The sequence below is a fragment of the Humulus lupulus genome, chromosome 7, assembly GCF_963169125.1.
Source record: "Humulus lupulus chromosome 7, drHumLupu1.1, whole genome shotgun sequence".
Classification (NCBI taxonomy): Eukaryota; Viridiplantae; Streptophyta; class Magnoliopsida; order Rosales; family Cannabaceae; genus Humulus; species Humulus lupulus.
The window spans coordinates 34092746-34116135 of record NC_084799.1 but is presented as its reverse complement, the minus strand read 5'-3'; the positions used below and the strand labels follow the sequence as shown (position 1 = coordinate 34116135).

The window sequence follows — 23390 nt, the reverse complement described above, 5'->3', positions numbered from 1 at the left end:
GGGAACAATACTTTACTTATCATATATTACTTGAATCGATTGCGTGCACTTGCGTATATATATTTTCACGATCAAGTTTTGGCACCGTTGTCGGGGACTTAATTTCCAATATCACAGTTAATTATTATTTGTTCTAATTCGGTTGTATTGTTTTATTTTATTTTATTTTTATTTAACATTTATTCAGATCAAGGTTATATTGTGTTTCAGGAGTTATTGGTATATGCGAGGAAATAGACAAAATGAGATTATACCAATAGATCTGGAAATTTAAAAAACGTGCAGACAGAACCGAAAAATAAAGAAAATGTTGGAATTCACCATGGCCGAAAACATGAATAATGGTGTGAACAAAAATGCAAATATGGGTAATGTAGCTGAGGCAGATCCACCACTAAGGAATTATGTACTCCATACTATTACAGGGATACATTCAAGTATTCAACCTCCTTCTGTAGAGGCAAATAATTTTGAAATAAAGTCCTCAATTATTCAGATGATACAAAATTATGTTCAATTTGGAGGGTGACCAAATGAGGATCCAAATCTACATATCACAAACTTTTTAGAGTTATGTGCTACATTTAAGATGAATGGGGTTAGTAATGATGTTGTAAGATTGAGACTCTTTCCATTTTCAGTAAGGGATAGAGCTAAGAGTTGGTTGAATTCATTACAAACCAACTCTATACTTACTTTGGAAGATTTGGCTCAGAAGTTTCTTGGCAGATATTTTCCTCCTGCTAAGTGAGCGAGAATAAGAGGAGAGATTAACAATTTTCATCAACTGGATGGGGAGTCTTTGTATGATGCTTGGGAACGATTTAAGGAATTACAAATAAAATGCCCACATCATGGAATAGAGAAGTGGTTGTTAGTACATAATTTTTATAATGGTTTGGGGGAAAATACAAGGATAGTTATAGATGCAGCATCTGGAGGAGCATTTATGAGAAAAAGCGCTAATGAGGCATATGAGTTGTTGGAAGAGATGGCTATGAATAATTATAACTGGCCTACTGAGCGAGATAATAAGAAAGTAGCGGGAGTCTTAGAAGTTGATCCAATTGCGCTCTTAACCGCTCAAGTAGCATCTCTAACCAAACAACTACAACAAACTAATCTCGCCGCACAAGCAGTGCAAATACAGAATGTCATGAGTTGTGAGATTTGTGGAGGACCTCATTCTTATGAAAAATGTCCGAGCACAGCTAGTTACTCAACTGATGTGAACAATATGTCCTTGGAACAGGCAAAGGATATAGGTAATTTTTCAAGACCTGTACCCAACACTTACTCAAATTCCTATACACCTGCTTGGAAAAATCATCCTAATCTATCTTGGAAAAATAATCAAGGGTTACAACCACAATATCCATAGTATCCACCTCAACAACCTCCTCATCAATTGACTTATGGACTGTATTATGATCCAAACCTACGCCCATCTCATCCACCACCACATCCTCCAACACACCCTGAAGTAAAGCTCGACGTACTGAACCAGTTCATGACTGAAACTAGGGAATCTATCAGGAATTTAGAGACACAAATAGGTCAATTGGCTCAATTTTTTTCTAGTAGACAACAAGGGACTTTGCCTAGTTCCATAGAGGTAAATCCTAAAGAACAGTGTAATGCAATATCCTTAAGGAGTGGGACTGAGTATGAAGGACCTATAGTATATGACAAGAAGAAGAAGACAACAGATAAGCAAGTTACAAGTCCAATTCAAGAGGAGGTTATTGAAGACCTTCCAAAACCAGAAAAATCAAAATACTCTGAGCCTATGCCAAAAATACCATATCCTCAACGGTTTCGAAAGGCTAATCTTGACAAACAATTTTCTAAATTTTTGGATATTTTTAGAAAACTACACATTAACATTCCTTTTGCAGAGGCTTTAGAACAAATGCCAAGTTATGTGAAGTTTATGAAAGAAATTTTGTCAAGGAATGGGAAATTAGAGGCTTATGATATGGTTGCACTAACTAAAAAGTGCAGTGTAATACTGCAGAAGAAACTACCTCCAAAGCTTAAAGATCCTGGTAGTTTCAATATCCCATGTTCTATAGGGGGTTTAGTAGAAACAAAGTCATTATGTGATTTAGGGGCTAGTGTGAATTTGATGCCTCTATCAATCTTTCAAAAGCTGAATTTGGGAAAAGCTCGGCCAACTACAGTGTCTTTACAGATGGCAGATAGATCACTTAATCATCCTCTTGGAGTGATTGAGGATGTATTGGTACAAGTGGGTAAATTCATCTTTCTTGTGGACTTTATTATTTTAGATATGGAGGAAGATGAAAATATTCCAATAATACTTGGAAGGCCATTCTTAGCGACTGGTAGGGCTTTAATTGATGTACAACAGGGTGAGTTAAAGCTGCGAGTGCAAAAAGAGTAAGTAATATTTAAAATTTTTGTAGCAATAGAAATTCCAACTTGTTGTAGAGTTAAAGTGTAAACGAAGAAGGTAATAAGTTGGAAGCTTCTAAGAAAAGCTCCATAGTGAAAACTGGCATGAGAAAGGGGCGTATCCGGTTAAAAAAGTACTTTAATGAAAGGATTCGAATGATATATGAGCGAGGGAAAGTTCTGATAATTTCTAATCTCAAGAAGCAAGGGCCAACTCATGATACAGTGGCTCTAAAGGATGCGAGGGGAGGACTTGATCCGAGTTGAATATAAAAGAAAAGAAGCGTCTGGCTAAATGACGTTAATGACAACGCTATAGGAGGCATTCCGATCTTTTATTTAAGTTTTTTTTGAGTTTTAATTAGTGGACAATTTTATTTTATTTTATTTTTGTAAAGTTTAGTTATTTTTATTTTATTTATTTTCAGTACAAAAGGTTGTAAAAAAAATCGTGAAAAATGAGTTTTTCAAATAGTCATTGGGCTAAGTTGCGACTTGAATTAGCAATTCGCGATATTACACAAGTTAGAGAGCATTAAAAAAATGAAGAGGAGGTGGCTCGCGACTTGCCCACGTTGAGTCGCGACCCTAGGCTGAAACAGAGAGCATTTTTTCTGAAATTTGGGGCGGGCTGCGACTTGAGAAGCTGAGTTGCGGCGTTTGGATGGGCATTTGTTGAAAAAAATTAGAGGCAGGCCACGACTTGAGAAGTTGGGTCGCGGCGTGCTTATGTCAGATAGGATAAAGAGAGCTTAAAATCGTGTTTTTTGAACCTTTTCCTCATTTTCTCAAATTCTCTTTTTCCAAGTCACATTTCCTTAAATAAAAACTCTACAATTTTTTCCCTCTTTCCCTTTATTTCAAATTTTCTTCATTTATTTGTTTCATTTCTACTTCATAGTGATTTCTTCTATTATTATTTTTGCTAACCCTAATTTGTGTTCTATTGGTGTTTAGTAAGAGATTGAAGGAGGATCAAAGGGGCAGATTTTTCAACTTGCAAGCATTGTAAGTTTTTCTTGTTAAAGCTTTCAATTGAGTTGCATTTATAGTAAGAGATTGCCTTAGAGTTTTTGGACTGTTTGTGGTTTATTGGGTGATAATTTTGGGAGATTTTAGTAAGGAAATTTTAGCATTTTAGGGGAAGTGCTGTCGATATTTTTGTGGCTATTTTTGAAAAAATTGTAAAGGAATGGGGCCTAGGAAATAACCCACTAGGGCAGCATCTTCAAAGAACACTAATCGCCCTTCCTCATCCCATTACCAACCATCCCAACCCCAGCCAAATCCGCCAACACCTCAGCCTATTTTATAATATGATCCCGTACGTTTTATTAATAATGATGCCCATGATTTGTATCAAAGGTTATCCCAAAGGTCAGTTATTCAAGAGCGGGGTATGGACACTAAAGAAGAATTATACCCTAATGAAACCTATCATATTATTAGGAATGAAATTTTGCGCAGAGGTTGTCAATTATTTATGGACGAGAAGATGCCAAAAGCCAATTGCTCCTTGGTTTATGAGTTTTATGCTAATTTTCCTGGGGCTGTAAATAGAAATGTGTTTGTTAGGGGTGTTTTAGTTGAATGTTCTATTGAAAATATTGATGCTTCATTTAATGTACCTACATTAACTCAGGAAGAGGATGATTATTATCAGTTGGCATATAATAGTGAGGTAAATTGGACTGAGGTGGCTAAGACCTTAGGAATTCCTGGTGCTTCATTTGTTATATAGAATGGGGAGCCCAAAGATTTAAAAAGATACCAAATGAATGTCGTAGCTAAAGCTTGGGCTCTTTCCGAGAGTGCAAGGCTTATGCCAAACACCCATTTATCTGAAGTGGGTACTGATAAATTTCTCTTGGTATATGCCATTATGACAAGGCTTTCCATTGACATTGAGCGAGTCATTCGTGAGAGCATTAGGGATTTAGGTCGCATGATTACTACTGCTGGGTTAGGACATGGCTCTATGATTACTGATCTATGTGACATTTATGAGGTACCAAAATATCCTAGTGATAATTTTTGGAGGGCTATGGGGGTTATTTCTTGGGCTATAGTAAGTAAGTAAATTTAATGCCCCAACTTTAGAGCCACCTGTACCGGTACCCAGAAATGTAAGAGTTGGTAGGGAAGGAGAAGCAGCTGAGGAGCCCATACCAGCCAATGATCCAACAGAGGGAGTAAGGGCAGATGAGGAGGAAAGAATAGAAGCATACCCTCAATATTTGGCGATTGAGGCTCCACAAGATCCGCATTTGGCTAGACTAGATTACATTATTCGGCAAAACCAGCACACGCATAATTATTTGGGCGAGCTTCATGATTTCCATAGAGCTCAAGTTGATAGGCAGAATGAGCTGGTTTACAGATGGTCGAACCAAGAGGCGGACCGGCACTACTTCCCTTATCCACCACCTTGGCATCCATTTCCAGACTCACCACCATTCTGAGATGAATCACGCCGGGTAAGTTTCCTTTCCTTTACTTATTTTTAAACATTGGGGACAATGTTTAGTTTAAGTTTGGGGGAGGGAGTTTATTTTTCAGTTAATATTGTTTTTTGTGTTTTATTATGTTAGTGTTTAGAGTGTGTTTAGTTTTGTATCAACATGAATGAAAATTGACAACGATTGCCAATGAGAATAAAATGAATGTTATGAGTATAATTCAAAGAAAATGAAATCTGAAAAAAATCGGTGTGCTTGATTAAACACTCCGTTAGTACATTTTAGTTTAGATAACATTTGTTGAATATTTTGTGATGATGTTAAATTTATGTTTTTGATATTGATTATGCTTGCTGAAATTGGTTAGTGGAATGATTAATGGGAAGTGAAAATTATTTTCAACAATTATAGAACTTGCTTACTTGTTATTTGAGGCGAAATAATATATCATGTATGCTTAGGAATATGATTTAGGCCATCATTTGGATTGTTTGAGATTTTCTTGCCAACCTTAAATTACTTAATCCTTTGGTTACCCTTTTTGGGCCTAATTTTGTATCATTTTTGTTCTAAAACTATCATTTAAGCATAATACTTGCCATTGGTTATATCCATCCCTAATATACTATGAGCTATGATTGAAAAATGGTGATGGGGAGTGATGGGTAATGGGGTTTAATGGTGATTTGAATGGATTTAGAAAGTGAATATATATATATATAAAATATATAGAGAGAATATATATTGAAAAAAATGATGAAATATATTTCAATACACTCCCAATATGAGTAGATAAGAAAAATCAAGTTTGAGGAGTGTAGTTTATTGAAATATATATATATCTATAAGAAAAGATAAGTAAGAAAGGGGATTATTAGATTATAAACTTATGGAAGTAAGGTTGGTGAGTTTTGGTCATGTGCTCATAGTAAAGTGAGCTTCAAATTACTTTTCTCATCTACCTTTACCTAAGCCATCGTTACAAGCCTATAAAAGTCCTATTGATTCTTATGCATAGCATGCTTTATATTAGTGGAGAAGAGCATGTAAGTGAGCTTATTGAATTATTTGGTTTGAATGGATAGATTGGAAAGAAATTTGGTGAGCATAATTGATTTCAAATTCATTTGTTTAATAATCATAATTTGATAATCTAAAATGTTAGTAGACTAAGGCGTGTTGATGGAGTGTTTTGATAAAAATTCTAGATTGAAAAACTGTTGAGTAGTTTTCTGAAAAGTTATATGATTAACATTCATGATTTTGAGGCATAATTGTTGTTGTTGGTATAATTCATGTTGTTAGTGTCTAGGTTTGTTTTGATTCCTTTGTTCGGGGACGAACAAAGAGTAAGTTTGGGGGAGTTTGATAACTTCATTTTATGGTCATTTTAGAAAGTGTTTTTGTGGTAATCTTGAATGTTTATGTGTGTTTTGTGCAAGATTACGCTTTTGTTTGTCTTTGTTGTAGGTTGGTGTGATGAATCACGAGAAAAAAATACAAAAAGAAGCTAAATGGTGGGAAAACGAGGCTTTTGGCGGTTATTGGGCTAAAAATGATATCAAGGATGTTTCAAGGATGGGTTTTGATGAAGAGATGAGCTGAAGGATCAAATCTGAGAAAAATTGAATTAAAGTCGCGACTTAGACTTTAGAGTCACGACTTGAAGGGAAGTCAGAGACGTATATTTTGCTGGAAAGAATTAGAGTCACGACTTGCCCACGGTGAGTCGCGACTCAAGAGGAAATAGAGGCTAAGCTTACGAGAAAAAGTAGACACGGGCTGCAACTTGCTTAAGCTGAGTCGTGGTGCCTGAAGCCAATATACGAGAAGAAAAGGGCCAAAAATGGACACGGGCTGTGACCCAGAAAATGCCAAGTCGCGGCTCGCACAAGGAAAAATTCATAAACTTCTATTTTTTTATTATAAATTTGTGTTTAAGGTTTAATTAAGGGATTAGGTCAGTTCTTAATTACGATTTTTTAGAGACTAATTGTAGTTCTTAGGTTAAACATTCTGCATTTTCATATTTTTATTTCTTCTTCAAGTTTATGAATAATTATTTTGTTGATTTAGTCATGTCTGATATGAACTAAATAATTTTTATCTAGGGTTTAATGTAGTCACTTGGATTTGATTCTTTTGATTTTTCTTCTCTATTCTAATCTATATAATGTGTGTTTAATGCTAGTAAATACTTGATCACTATTTGCTTGTCTTAATGATTTTGATTCAAAATTCGAAAGATGAGAATTAAATATGCTATCATTATATAGACATAGGTTGCATATTGGATGACAGTACCTGGTTGCCTTGTGTAGTAATTAGGTTTCCATGCTTAATGTCTTCTATATGTTTAAGTTTATCACAGAGATGTAGAAAACCTGCATATAGGCTGAGATCTTATATCTTGAAAAAGAATATGAATCGATTTATGTTAACCTGCTATTAGAATAGAAAGAAAGAAATCTAGAATTGATAAATACAATTAGTAGAATGAAAAGTTGATGAAATTAACACCCTAGGTCTTTTTCATAGTGATTTGAATATTTTATTTAGTTGTTTTCTTGTTTAAAGTATTTTCATATTTAAAATTAAATTTAAAAGTCAAATTCTTAGTTGCCAAATAGAAATTTAAAGAACAATTAGTGGTACTTGGAAGATAATCTTCGAGGGAACGATACTTTACTTATCATATATTACTTGAATCGATTGCATGCACTTGCGTATATATATTTTCACGATCAATGGGCGGTGGAGTTAGGACAATTTGATATCACTTATCATCCGAGGACGAAGATAAAAGGATAAGCATTGGCGGACTTCCTAGCTGAAGGTACCAACCTTGAAGACCCTTCCTACCAATAGAAGAATGGAGATACCAAGATGGAAGGAGATACTCCTGTATGGAAGCTATATGTTGATGGAGCATCCAATGAACACAACTCAGGCGCAAGAATCACACTGATCACTGCAAATCATCAAATCCACTACGCTCTCAAATTTGGATTCAACAATTCAAACAGCGAGGCTGAGTACGAGCATTGCTAGCAGGATTACGCTTATCTCGAGATGTGCAAGCACAATCCCTGGAAATATTCAGTGATTCCCAACTAGTACTATACCAGGTACTGGGGGGGTATCAAGCCAAGGGACTTAGGATGGTGCAGTACTTGAACAAGGTGAAGGACTTGTTGGTCCAGTTTAGGAAATACTCAATTACCCAAGCTTGGTAGTGCCAAAGATGCGAACACCCTGAATGTCATTCCCGTCGAATACTTGGCGGAAAGAAGCATAACTGAGCAGGAGGCACTACCTGTTGAGTTAGGAGATACATGGATGACCCCTATTATTAACTATCTCAACCAAGGAGTAGTACCCAATGATTGGAATAAAGCAAGGAAGTCGGTGAGACAAGTTGCACGATATGTGATAGTCGAAGGGGTCCTGTACCGACGAGGGTACTCCCTACCATTGTTAATGCACGTTACACCAGACCAGTCAAAGTTGTTAATGATCGAGGTACACTAGGGGTTTTGTGGAGATCACGCTGAGGGGCAGAGCATATCAAAGAAAATCTTAAGGCAAGGACACTTCTGGCTAATGATGAATGAAGACTCCATGGAGTATGTCAGAAGATGCCACAAGTGTCAGGTGTTCTTCAAGATACCCCGGGAGACACCTAATGAATTGACACAAATGCAAAGTCCTTGGCCCTTTGCTGTATGGGGAGTCGACTTAATCGGGAAGCTACCCACGGGAATGGGAGGAGTCCAATTTGATGTGTTAGCCATAAACTACTTCACCAAATGGACTGAAGCAGAACCGCTCACCATCACCTCGAAGAAAGTCTTAGACTTTGTGGTGAAGAATATCATATGTCGATTTGGTCTACTATAGAAGATAGTCTTGGAAAATGGGACTCAATTCGACAGTGATATGTTCACCGACTTTTGTACGAGGCATGGAATCACAAAGAAATTTCCTCGGTAGCACACCCCCAAGCCAATGCTCAAGTAGAAGCAGTGAACAAGAATATCAAAGACACTCTGAAGAAACGCCTTGAACAAGCCAAAGGAGCCTGGCTAGAAATACTTTCAGAGAACCTATGGTCACATTGAACAGTGGCTTGAACAACAACAAGCCATACACCATTCTCTTTGGAGATTGGGTATGAAGCTCATGTTGCCAGTTGAACTCACTCCTCCATTGCATAGATGAGAGACGTACGATCAAGGGAGGAAGCATCAACTAATAGAAGAGTCGCTCAATTTAATCGAAGAAAGACAAGAAAAGGAAAGTCTCAGAGTAGCAGCACACCGACGTAAAGTGGCCAGATACTTAAACTCCAAGGTGAAAGATCAACAATTCCAAGTTGGAGACTTAGTACTTAGGAGGTTGTTCTTAAAAACTAAGGAAACTACAGCAGGGGTACTAGGACCTAATTGGGAATTACCATACCTTGTGGAGGAGGTGATCTCACCAGGGACATACGAGATAGCTCGACTAAATGTGAACTAATAAAAAACTACTGGAATGGCGAGCACCTCTATCGGTACTATCAGTGAAGCTGTTCAACAGTGACACAAATTTTAATTTTCAAATGTATTATTTCTGAATTATCTATGTAACAACCATTGTGCTTATGATGAATGAATGAATTTAATGTCTTAAGTTTCGCTTAATTATTTAAATTTATTTCAAAGAGGGATTGGCCACTTTAGACCTGTCAACCCCATCGGATCATGTTCGATTCTGGTCCTTGAGAGACCTATCGACCCATAAGATCCAAACAAGAGACTGGTCTAAGGATGTAACGCCCCACGTCACTATGGCTGCTTCTTGGAATGACGAAACCATGAGTCTTTCCAGGAAGCAGCCATAGTGACGTAGGGCATTACAAATGGTACTAGAGCCTTGAACCAGCCGGAAGTGTGGATGACGGGGACGTCAGATCCCTAAGGGGGGGTGATTGTGACAATCAAAATCCCGTGATCCGTAGGGGGAATGACTAGGTAAAAGCCGTGCAATCCCACATCACTTGCGGAAGGTCAAATGTGATGATTCTAAGACTGTGTAGGTATGGGACTAGACAATTGAAGAGGACTTAAATGGATTGATGGGTACTACCTATGCCAACCAAATGCATCTGCTTTTTTGTAGCCCATCACTTGAGAACTCCAAAGTTAAGCGTGCTTGACCTAGAGTAGTCTCGTGATGGGTGACCTCTTGGGAAGTTTTCCCAGGAAGCATGTGAGTGAGGACAAAGCATGCTGAAAAGAGTCGTGTTGGTTTGCAGGGTCAGTCGTCATTCTAGGAAGCAGCCATATTAACGTGGGACGTTATAGAAGACTTGTCGCCATTAAGGATCATGTTCAATCTTGGTTCTTATGGGACCTATCGACCCATAAGATCCAAACAAGAGATTGGTCCAAGGACCTGTCACCATTATGGAACATGTTTGATCTTGGTTCTTGAGGAGCCTATCGACCCATACGATCCAAAAGAGAGACTGGTCCTAGGACCTTATCGCCAAATTATTTGATCATGTTTGATCCTGGTTCTTGAGAAACTTATCGACCCACACGATCAATAAGAGAGACCTGTTCTGGGACCTTGTTGTCAAATTATTTGATCATGTTCGATCCTAGTTCTTGAGGAACCTTTCGACCCATACGATCAGTAAAAGAGTGTGGTCCGAGGACCATTCGCCATTATTTGATCATGTTCGATCATGGTTCTTAAGGAACCTATCGACCCATACGATCAACAAAAGAGACTGTATGACAACTAGTCGCCATTATTTGATCATGATCGATCCTGGTTCTTGAGGAATCTATTGACCCATACGATAAAAAAAATACTGGTCTGGAGACCATTCACCATCATCGGATCATAATCGAATCTGGTCCTTGAGGGATCGATCGATAATTTGATCTACGACTCATTACAAGCTCGATTAGCCCATCAAGACCCGATTGGTCCAACTTAGACACTTCTGTCTACAATCATTATAACAAGTACACAAGAGATTACGTGGATCGTGACCAACACTTGCTACACAATTTGCATATGTGTATAGGTATCAATACTACTGAGTATGAAACCATCACCCGACTACCAATGAGGGACAGGCATTTGCTGCTTACATCATTGGGTGAAAATGATAATAATATGTGTCTAAACGCTCGAAGCAAGGCATGGTCAAGTAGCAAGTGACCAAGGATTTTAAACCCATGATCACTTGGGGGGCATATAGTACATACCGATCAGGGTATACACATGCAATGAGGACATGACCCTAAGTACTAAGCAAGCTCAAGTTTTTCTAGGACATTTGTTCAACGCGTGTTCCGAAAGCTCAAAGAAAAAAAACAAAAAAGGCATTGGTAGAGAGACTCCTAGCCATGTCCCTTATAGGGTGGTCGGCGAAACCATCAACCCTATAATGTGGTCGACCTTTCACCCATGGGGAGGTCGACCTGACAGTTTTGTTCATGGTACTTTGTGAAGTATCGTACTACTCACATTACCATGGTTGTTAGCATGAAAAACGTAATGGAGTATGGTTAGTATGGCGCGTGAAATACATGTTTTTAGAGTATACTGATACCTGAACCAATAAGGGTTGTGAGTTGATATACTTAGTAAGCATTGGAAATAAAAAATTTCAATCAATACGATGAGCACTTATAACAAAAAAAACATAAAGGCATAAAATGTCATATGTAAAAACTATCAAGTACAAGGTGCCCCACCAATGGCACAAAAGGAAAGACAAAGAATAAAAAGATAAAAATTAGACTAACTAGGGTGAGGAGTATCATCTGAAAGATTGCCCTAAGCCTTAGCAGCCTCACGAGCTAGACACTTTTTAAGCTCCTTCGCTCGCGTCTTCTCGGGGAGGAAATCCAAGTTCAAATTTTAGTTGGACTTCCAGATCAAGTAGAAGGAAGAGAAGGCATTCTTTGAATACACCTCTCGTGCCTTGTCCTAGGCATCCTTGACCTCTTGCTCCTTCTCGACAAGAGCATCATTCCGCAGTTTGTCCATTTCAGCAATCAACTTCTCTTTCTCAACTTCAGATTGTATAAGTTGATCGACAGGTTTCCCCTCCACCTAAGTTACCATAAGGGTCAAGTCGGTCACTTCTTGTTGTTTGAGCTCTACGGTACTGCGGAGAGTGCTGATCTCTTCATCTTTCAAAACAATGCCCACATCCCAAGAGCCAAGAGCATACCTAATGTAACGACCCAAATTTGCTAATAAGGATTAGAGCCTTGATTAGTGTGCTTGGAGGGCAATAAGTGATTTATTGTTATAATGTGTGAATTTGTGTGAGTATGTGATTAGAAATGCAAGTTTAGGTGAATTAAATATGCATGTGGGCCCCATTTGGTTATTAGGGGCTTGTTTGTAATTTTAGCCCGTTGAGGGCATAAATGTGATAATTGTAATAATTGTGATATACTTGTGACATATCTGTGTTGCACAATTCGAGAGAGTCCTAGGGAGCGGTGAGCTAGAAAGTCACAACATGGTCGAATACCTGACTCGGGGCGAGTCGAGGGGTACTTCGGGTATAAGATATTTTATTGGGTTATCGGGTTATGGAAATATATTCGAGGATAGAATGTTTAAGAGGGAATATTGGGGAAATTTACTATTTTGGCCTCGAGGACTTAACATGATTTGGTAGATGACTGAATTTCCCTTGGGTTGTTTAAGGATAGAGGTTAAGCTTAAGGGGCAGCTTGGTCATTTGGCAGGGGTATTATTTGATTTAGATGACTTAAGAATCTGCTGGAACTAAGTAAAGGAAACAACTCTCAGCTTCTCATCTCTTGGTCGGTTCAACACTTCTCTCTTCTGTGCATGATTTTGAGAGACTCTAACCAGGAATCTAAGGCTTGGAGCTTGGAAGGGGTGAGCTTTGGAAGTTGAGGAGCAAGTGAAAGCTTGAATTCATCAACTGAGGTAAGGAGCCTAACTCTAAAATCCCTTGAGTTTCAGTTGAATTATAGCTAGAACTGTAAGTTGCATGTGAACCAGAATCTTGAGTCAAGTTTGGTCATGGGCTGAGTTTATATGACTGTTTTGGACTTGTTGTGGAGCTTAGATTGTGTGGTAGGGAAGTTCAAGCTTAATTTTGGGTTTAAGTGTTGAGTTGGGATGATTTTAGAAGGGTTGGCTCGAAGGAAATGCAGGGAAAAATGGAGGTTTTCTGGGTTTGGAGGTGAGGGCTGCGACCCTAGGAGGGGCATGCCGCGACCCGTGTGCACGTGAGGCCTAGGGAGGCCACTGATTTTGGGGCGCGCCGCAGCACTTGGCCAAGCAAGTCGCGACCCGTGTATTTTTCTAGGGAGGTTCTTAGCCTCTGTTTTGAGGTAGGCCACGACCCTAGTTCAAAATGCAGGGTGTCTTGTGGGTTTTGACTTGAGAACTAAATTGTTAAGGCTCGGGATGGATTTTATCACCTGAATTGATAGAATTCAAGGTCCCGGAAATTGGAATTATGACCCAAAGCTATTTAATGGATTAGAACTTGATGGGTGGATATTGTTAATGCGTTGTGACTAGGGTTTCGGCGAGGCTCGGACTAGGGGACTGTGCTCGGGACATCGGTGCTTGGTAATCTCGGGACACAGGTAAGAAACTGCTGTATCTGTAGAGCTTGTGTTGTAGGGCACGACCCTATATGATTGTGCTGCAGGGCGTAGCCCTTTAATTGAGTTTATTCATGTTTAAGTATGTGCTTAATTATGCTATGTGTGCATATATGTGAATGAACGGCAAGAGCCGGGAATGGCGAGGGGCAAGAACGACGAAGATTGAGAATGGCGAAGGCCGGGAACGACGAAGGTCGAGAGCAGCAAGGCCGAGAACGGCAAGGGGCCGGAAGCAGCTCTTAGCACGCGGAGTGCGAGTTTCCAGGGCGAGACCCTATAGGATACCTAGGATATCCTCACGGTGTGGACCGCGAACCCAGGGCCTGGTAAAGCACCTAGGACGGCATGGCCGTATGTGGTTAGCCTGATGGTGGCTTATTTATATGCTAAGTGTTTGTTATGCATATGTTATCTGCTTGTGAGGGTTTTCTTGTTGGGCTTAGGCTCACGGGTGCTTGTGCTGAAGGTAAGGGCAAGGGGAAAGTCGACCAACCATGAGTACGGAGAGCGTGAAGCGGCGCATACATGTTTGGCCTGCCTGGCTGCCACGGCCAGGGGTATTTTGGGAGATGATTATACTAAACCCAGATTTTGTCGTTTAGCCGACTTTAGTTATACTTTTGTGTTGTAAATATTTTTAAACAGTATTTTGGGATCCCAAATGTTAAACGCTTTATGATTTTCAGTAAATGGGATTATTTTCAAAGTTCATGACTTTGTTTATGGTTTATTTACACTTTTGTCTTAAAACCTCGATTAGCGAGTTAAAAGCACATTTTAAACTCACTTAGTAACAACTCTAAGGAAGTAGGGCGTTACAACTTAGTATCAGAGTGAGCCAAGTTTTATGGTTTCTGGAGATTGACCGAACATGTACGCTCGCTGTCAGTGACAAGCTCGACTCAGGGTTGGTTGGTAATGATTAACTATTATGCTTAAACATGTACTTGAATGCCCTACTTGCCTGATTATTTCATATAGAGCATGATGAATGAGTCAACATATGCATGATGCCAGGGCATGGCCCGTTGAGTGTTACATGCTATTTGTATGTTGTGTGGACTGTTGATTATGGTTAACTGGTTTGATTTGGGAGGTGGTTTTGGATGTTGTTATCATGCCTGATGAGCGGCGTCGTTGATTGCAGGCATATTTGTTGAGATGCCTCGACAATCATCTAGACTCCGCGACAGTAGGGCCGAGGATGACAACCAGGGTCAAGACCCTCCACCTACCCCACAGAATTGGCAACAAATGTTTGCCAAAATGGAAGCAAGACTGCAACGAACAGAGGAGGAACTTTGACAGTTGAGGCAGCAGGCCCCTCCACAGGTCACTGGGTTACCGGTTCAGCAGGTTATGGTGCTAGTACTGGTTCAACCTATTGTGGAGAACAGGTTGGAACCTTTATATGAGAGGTTCAGGAAGCAGCATCCTCCTACCTTCGAGGGTGGATCAGACCCACTACGGGCAGAGCAGTGGATGAATATGATTTCCTCTATTTTGGATTTTATGAGGGTTGAGGGGAACGAGAGGGTAGCTTGTGCTAGCTACATGTTCAGAGAGGATGCTCTCATCTGGTAGGATGTAGTAGTTCAGAGGAGGAATGTGGCAGTTATGACCTGGGAAGAGTTCAAAAACATCTTCAACGAGAAGTATTACAGTGTAGCAGTCCGAGCTGCAAAGGTTGACGAGTTCATCAACCTGACTCAGAACCGGTTGACAGTTACTGAGTATGCTTTGAGATTTGATCGGCTGGCGAAGTTTGTGCCAAATTTGGTGTTGACTGATGCGGCAAGGAGGGACAGATTTGTACAGGGATTGAATGTTATGATCGCCTGTGATGTGAAGATCACCTTGGATCCAGAGACTACTACCGATGCTCAGGTTGTAGACAAGGCCCTTACAGCTGAAGGGGTCGAGGACCAGATTTGGAGAGAGAGCGCTGTAAGGCGCGATGCCAAGAAGACGGTGCCTCCTTTTATTGGATCCTGTCGGGGTAGTGGCTCCAGTGAGCAGAAGAGGAAGGCCCCATATTATTTTGTTCCTCCTAGCTCGGATAGGAGGGCACGAGGTGCTTTTGGTGGCCGTCAGGGCGGAGGTGACAACTGGAGGAGTTTCCCAGTGTGTCCCCGGTGCAGACAACGACATCAGGGTGAGAACAGGATTAGGGCCTGCTTTGTCTGTGGGAGTGCCAATCATCTGAAGAAGGACTGCCACAAGCCAGGAAAGAGGAGCCAAAGCAGGGTGACAGTCTTGCTCCTGCCAAAGTGTTTACTTTGACTCAGACTGAGGCAGAGGCTAGCCCCTTGGTTGTGACAAGTCAGATTTCTAGCGCTGGTTCTTCTTATACTCATTGTTTAATTTGGGAGCTACTCATTCGTTTGTGTCTGCTAGAGTGATAGATCAGCTGTGTAGACCTAGTGTTTTGTATGCTAGGGGATTTCAGACTTTGTTGCCAACTGGGGAACTTGTAGTCTCTAGGAGATGGATTAGAGCTTTACCAGTAGAGGTAGATGGTAAGGAGTTGTCTGTTGATCTGATTGAGCTTACGATGGATGAATTCGATATGATCCTAGGGATGGATTGGTTATCGAAGTATGGGGTGACGTTTGACTGCAAGCATAGGATGGTGACTTTTGAACCAGAAGGGGGGGGGGGTACCCTTTGTATTTGTGGGGACAGTTGGTGGACCGCGAATACCTATGATTTCAGCACTGAAGGCTAGGGACCTGATACAGGAAGGTTGCATAGGATTCCTAGCGAATATTGTTGATACCTCTAGGGTTTTGTCGATTGGACCGGGTGAGACCAGATTGGTATGTGAGTTTCCAGATTTGTTCCCAGCAGATTTGCCAGGGTTGCCACCGCAGCGGGAGATTGATTTTGTTATAGAGTTGGCGCTGGGGGCAGAGCCAGTATCTAGGACACCTTATAGAATGGCTCCGGTGGAGTTGAAGGAATTGAAGATTCAGTTGCAGGAGTTACTGGATTTGGTGTTCATCAGACTGAGTTTCTCGCCATGGGGTGCTCCGGTGTTGTTCGTCAAGAAGAATGATGGATCTCTTGGGATGTGTATTGACTACAGGGAGCTGAATAAGTTAACCATTAAGAAATAGTATCCACTGCCTAGGATCAATGATTTATTTGACCAGCTACAGGGAAGAACAGTGTTTTCCAAGATTGATCTCCGAACAAGTTACCACCAGTTAAGGATTAAAGAAGAGGACATACCAAAGATCGCTTTCTGAACGAGGTATGGACACTATGAATTCCTAGTTATGTCCTTTGGATTAGCCAATGCCCCAGCAACTTTTATGGATATGATGAATAGGGTTTTCAAGGATTATCTGGATAAGTTTGTGATTGTATTTATCGACGACATTCTGGTGTATTCACAGTCAGAGATAGAGCACGAGCAACATCTACGTTTGGTATTACAACGATTAAGGGAGCATAGGTTATATGCTAAGTTCATTAAGTGTGAGTTCTGGTTACCGCAAGTTACATTTCTGGGCCATATCATTAGTAAGGAGGGGATCCTGGTTGGCCCAAGCAAGATAAAGGCAGTGAAATATTGGCCTAGACCGAGCAATGTACCTGAAGTGAGGATTTTTCTGGGATTGGCAAGGTATTATCGGCGGTTTGTTGAGGGGTTTTCCAGGATAGTTACGCCGTTGACAGAATTGACGAAGAAGAAGACCAAGTATGTTTGGACAGACAAATGTGAGAATAGTTTTAAGGAGTTGAAGCAGCGACTGATCACCGCGCCAGTATTGAGTTTGCTGACAGATAATGAGAAGTTTGTGGTTTATTGTGATGCTTCCAGAAAGGGTTTAGGGTGTGTGCTAATGCAAGCTGGTAAGGTGATAGCCTATGCATTGAGACAGTTAAAGGAGTAAGAGCAGAGATATCCTACGCATGATTTGGAGTTGGCAGCGGTGGTATTCGCACTTAAGATTTGGAGACATTATTTGTATGGAGAGAAGTGCGAGATATACACCGACCATAAGAGTTTGAAGTACTTCTTCACTCAAAAGGATCTGAATATGCACCAGAGACGGTGGCTGGAGTTGGTTAAGGATTATGATTGTGATATCCTATACCATCCTAGGAAGGCTAATGTAGTGGCTGATGCATTGAGTCGGAAAGGCCCAGGACAGTTGTTCAGTTCGAGAATAAGCTAGCTGAGGAGATGACTAGAGCAAGTATAGAGTTGGTAGTTGGCCGGTTAGCCAACATCACTCTTCAGTCTACACTCCTTGAGATGATCAAGGAGGCGCAGGGGAATGATTCCCAGTTGAAGGGTCACAGGGAGAACATTTTAGTCGGAGCGGGTAAGGACTTCTCAATCTCGGAGATGGGGTTACTGAAGTACAAGGGTTGAATCTGTGTTCCGATGGATTATGATATCTGGCGGGAGATCTTAGATGAATTGCATACCACTCCCTATTCCTTACATCCAGGTACAACGAAGATGTATCAGGATTTGAGAGCGTTGTATTGGTGGTCGGGCATGAAGAGGGATGTGGTGGATTATGTGGCCAAGTGCTTAACTTGTCAGTAGGTCAAGGTTGAACATCAGAGGCCACCAGGGTTGCTGCAGCCTTTGGGGATTCCAGAATGGAAGTGGGGGGATATCACCATGGACTTCGTGGTTGGTTTGCCGAGGACCGTGGGACAGCATGACTTGGTGTGGGTGATTGTGGATAGGTTTACCAAGTTCGCCCACTTTTTACCTGTCAAGATGACTTATACTGTGGAGCAGTATGTTGAGTTATATGTGAAGGAAATTGTTTGACTTCATGGGGCTCCGAGGTCGATAGTATCCGACAGGGACCCCACCTTCACCTCCAAGTTTTGGGAGAGTCTGCAGAAGGCTATGGGCACACAGTTACGGTTTAGTACCGCTTATCATCCTCAGATAGATGGACAGTCTGAGAGGACGATTCAGATACTGGAGGACATGTTAGGGGTTTGTGTGCTAGATTTTGGGGGATCTTGGAGCAAGTATCTCCCTCTGATTGAGTTCTCGTACAATAACAGTTATCAGGCGACTTTCGGAATGGCTTCGGATGAGATGCTTTATGGGAGGAAGTGTAGATCACCTATCCATTGGGATGAGATGGGTGAGAATAGTTATTTGGGTCCTGAGATGGTTCAGAGGACCAATGAAGCGATTGAGAAGATTAGAGCGCGAATGCTCGCCTCTCAGAGTCGCCAGAAGAGTTACTCGGACTTGAGACGCAGAAGCGTAGAGTTTTAGGTCGGTGACCATGTGTTTCTTAGGGTTTCACCTTTGAAGGGAGTGAAACGGTTTGGTGTTCGGGGCAAGCTGAGACCTGGGTTTTTTGGCCCCTTCGAGATTCTGGAATGGGTTGGGGAGGTAGCTTACAGGTTGGCAATGCCTCTAGCCTTATCAGGGGTTCATAATGTTTTTCACGTATCCATGCTCCAGAAGTATGTATCAGATTCGACGCACATTCTGAGTTATGAGAATTTGGAGTTGGACCAGGATTTATCTTATGAGGAGAGGTCGGTTCAGATTCTTGACCGGAAGGATAAAGTCTTGCGGAGCAAGACCATTGCCTTGGTGAAAGTGTTGTGGAGGAACAACAAGGTTGAGGAGGCGACATGGGAACTTGAATCAGAGATGCAGGAGCGGTATCCCGAGTTGTTCAGGTAATTTCGAGGACAAAATTTCTGTAAGGAGGGGATAGTTGTAACAACCCAAATTTGCTAATAAGGCTTAGGGCCTTGATTAGCGTGCCTGGAGGGCAATAAGTGATTTCTTGTTATAATGTGTGAATTTGTGTGAGTATGTGACTAGAAATGCATGTTTAGGTGAATTAAATATGCATGTGAGCGTTTGGTTATTAGGGGCATGTTTGTAATTTTATCCCGTTGAGGGCATAAATGTGATAATTGTAATAATTGCGATATACTTGTGAGATATCTGTGTTGCACGATCCGAGATAGTCCTAGGGAGCGGTGAGCTAGAAAGTCACAACGGGGTCGAATACCTGACTCGGGGCGAGTCGAGGGGTACTTCGGGTATAAGATATTTTATTGGGTAATCGGGTTATGGAAATAAATATTTTGAGATATATTTGGGGATAGAATGTTTAGGAGGGAATATTGGGGAAATTTACTATTTTTGCCTCGAGGACTTAACAGGATTTGGTAGATGACTAAATTGCCCTTGGGTTGTTTAAGGATAGAGGTTAAGCATAATGGGTAGCTTGGTCATTTGGCAGGGGTATTATTTGATTTAGATAACTTAAGAATCTGCTGGAACTAAGTAAAGGAAACAACTCTTAGCTTCTCATCTCTTGGTCGATTCAGCACTTCTCTCTTTGGTGCATGATTTTGAGAGACTCTAACCAGGAATCTAAGGCTTGGAGCTTGGAAAGGGTGAGCTTTGGAAGTTGAGGAGCAAGTGAAAGCTTGAATTCATCAACTGAGGTAAGGAGCCTAACTCTAAAATCCCTTGAGTTTCAGTTGAATTATAGCTAGAACTGTAAGTTGCATGTGAACTTGAATCTTGAGTCAAGTTTGGTTATGGGCTGAGTTTATATGACTGTTTTGGACTTGTTGTGGAGCTTAGATAGTGTGGTAGGGAAGTTCAAGCTTAATTTTTGGTTTAAGTGTTGAGTTAGGATGACTTTAGAAGGGTTGGATCGAAGGAAATGCAGGGAAAAATGGAGGTTTTTTGGGTTTGGAGGTGAGGGTCGCGGCCCTAGGAGGGGCATTTCGCGGCCCGTGTGCACGCGAGGCCTGTGGAGGCCATTGATTTTGGGGCGCGCCGCGGCGCTTGGCCAAGCATGCTACGGCCCGTGTGTTTTTCCAGGGAGGTGCTTAGCCTTTGTTTTGAGGCAGGTCGCGACCCTAGTTCAAAATGCAGGGTTTCTTGTGAGTTTTGACTTGAGAACTTAATTGTTAAGGCTCGGGATGGATTTTATCACCCAGATTGATAGAATTCATGGTCCCAGAGACTGGAATTATGACCCAAAGCTATTTAATGGATTAGAACTTGATGGGTGGATATTGTTAATGCGTTGTGACTAGGGTTTTGGCAAGGCTCAGACTAGGAGACTGTGCTCGGGACATCGGTGCTTGGAAAGCTCGGGACACAGGTAAGAAAACTGTTGTACCGGTAGAGCTTGTGTTGCAGGGCACGACCCTATATGATTGTGCTGCAGGGCGTAGCCCTTTAATTGAGTTTATTCATGTTTAAGTATGTGCTTAATTATGATATGTGTGCACATATGTGAATGAACGACAAGAGCCGGGAACGGCGAAGGCCGAGAGCGGTAAGGTCAAGAACGGCAAGGGGCCGGAAGCAGCGCTTAGCACGTGGAGTGCGAGTTGCCAGGGCGAGACCCTATAGGATACCTGGGATATCCTCACGATGTGGACCGCGAACCCAGGGCCTGGTAAAGCGCCTGGGACGGCATGGCCATATGTGGTTAGCCTAATGTTGGCTTATTTATATGTTAATTGTTTGTTATGCATATGTTATCTTCTTGTGGGGGTTTTCTTGCTGGGCTTCGGCTCACGGGTGCTTGTGGTACAGGTAAGGGCAAGGGGAAAGTCGACCAACCATGAGTACGGAGAGCGTGAAGCGGCGCTTACATGTTTGGCCTACCTGGCTGCCATGGCCAGGGGTATTTTGGGAGATGATTGTACTAAACCCAGATTTTGTCGTTTAGCCGACTTTAGTTATACTTTTGAGTTGTAAATATTTTTAAATAGTATTTTGGGATCCTAAATGTTAAACGCTTTATGATTTTCAGTAAATGGGATTATTTTCAAAGTTCATGACTTTGTTTTTGGTTTATTTACATTATTGTCTTAAAACCTCAATTAGCTAGTTAAAAGCACATTTTAAACTCACTTAATAACAACTCTAAGGAAGTAGGGCGTTACACCTAAGGTCCAGTACCTCCTCGCGGATGACTTCAAACTCGGAGCAAAGGTTGGAAAACGTAGAGGTATACTCCACTACCTGTCAGGGACATGGGAGACCAATACCAGCGCCTGAAACAACATACAAGTGTTAGATAACATCAACACATAAGCTAACCAGACAAAAAGAAAACTGTAGAGGATTTACACTCTGAATGTCAAGGAATGACTTCGTGAGGATGGTGCTCAAGTCCTCATTCTTAATCCCATTAAAGTTCGTTGTCGTCTGCTCCAGATTGGGCCGACCACCCTAGATTTTGGATCCCTGGAAATCGTTCAGGGCATGCGAAATCGCCTAACCCTAGCGGTAATTTTCTTGTACCCTAATCCCTTAAGCATGGAAATCGTACAGGTTAGGGAAACCTAGGGGTGGTCGACCTATGATGGGAATTGTAGACCTGGAAATCGCACAGGCTAGGGAAACCCTAATTGTGGTCGTCAGCCTATGATGGGAATTGTAGGTATGGAAATCGCACAGGCTAGGGAAACCCTAGGGGTGGTCGGCCTATGATGGGAATTGTAGGCCGAGAAATCGCACAGGCTAGGGAAACCCTAGGGGTGGTCGACCTATGATGAGATTTGTAAGCCTGGAAATCGCCCAGGCTATGGAAACCCTAGGGTGGTCGGCCTATGAGGGATTTGTAGGCCTAGAAATTTCCCAGACTAAGGAAAATCTAAGGGTGGTCGACCTGCATACCTCTAAACCCTAAAGCATCACTAAAAAAGGATCAAGCCAATCTTTGATTGAAAACAACTTTTTTTATTCGAACAAGTCAGTTAATTTGAATCAAAATAGAGTAAAGCAAGGAAATTAAGACAAATTCATCAAAGACGTAAAGATTGGGAGAGAATAAATACTTACCCAAGAGAAGATACGTAGAGTTGATGAAGAGTTGGAGAATTTTACAGCTCAGAATTTCCCTGAAGGTGGCGTATGGGTCAGGAATTTGATGAATGAGTCCCTACTTATAGCTTCTCAGGCTAACCATATTTTTAGGATTCAAATTCTTTGAAAAATATCTTATATTTTTAGGAATTCAAATTCTTTGAAAAATATTTTGTATTTTTAGGAATTAATATCCTTGAAAAATACATTATATTTTTAGGAATTCAAAATTCCTTGAAAAATATATATTAGATTTTTAGGAAATTATTTTTCCTTGAAAAACATGATTATGTTTAGGAATTACAATTTTCCTTGAAAAAAATTATCATTTTTAAGAATTAAAAAAAAAATCCTTGAAAAACAGATTATGTTTTTAGGAGTCGAATTCTTTGAAAAATGTAAATATTTTTAGGATCAGAATCCTTGAAAAATACGTGCTGATAAAATTATTGATAATTGATAAAGTACTACGTAATGTCCCGAGGGACTTTGCTGTTAGAGTACTGATGTGATATGTTTCTCGAGCCAGATCAAGTTTACCGTAATGTTGGACACAGTACGATAAAATTGGGGTACAAATGTTATCCCTCAAAATTCAAGAGATGACGTGACGAATGATAAAGAAGCACGTGGCATCACAAGTCATGGAAAAAATGACAAAGTATTGAAAAAGACTGATGAACAAAGATGGATAGGTACAGGACCTATAGGGCAGTTGACTAGGCCTAAACCCCCTTGGGGTGGTCGGCCTAGCCTTAGCCTCTAGGGGTGGTCGGCCTAGCATGCCTAAGAACCACATGGGGTGATCGACCCACCCTATTCTTCATAGGGTGGTCTGCCTAAACTCCCAAATACACTTTGCTAGATAAAGTTTATGCTCATTCAAGCTGAAATCAACAGGCCTTGCACCCAAGCTCTAAAGGGTCATCGGGCCTAGCACCTAAGTCTCATAGACCAACCAAGACTTAGAGTTTTCTCGAAGGTTTCAAT

General features: G+C 41.0%; 1 non-coding gene across 1 annotated transcript; it reads right to left on the bottom strand.

The window, feature by feature from the left end:
• Positions 1-754: 754 nt before the first annotated feature.
• LOC133793006 (small nucleolar RNA R71) lies at positions 755-861 on the bottom strand. The gene has a single exon (XR_009874472.1). It is a non-coding gene; the product is annotated as a small nucleolar RNA R71 (small nucleolar RNA).
• Between the last annotated feature and the right edge of the window lie 22529 nt (positions 862-23390).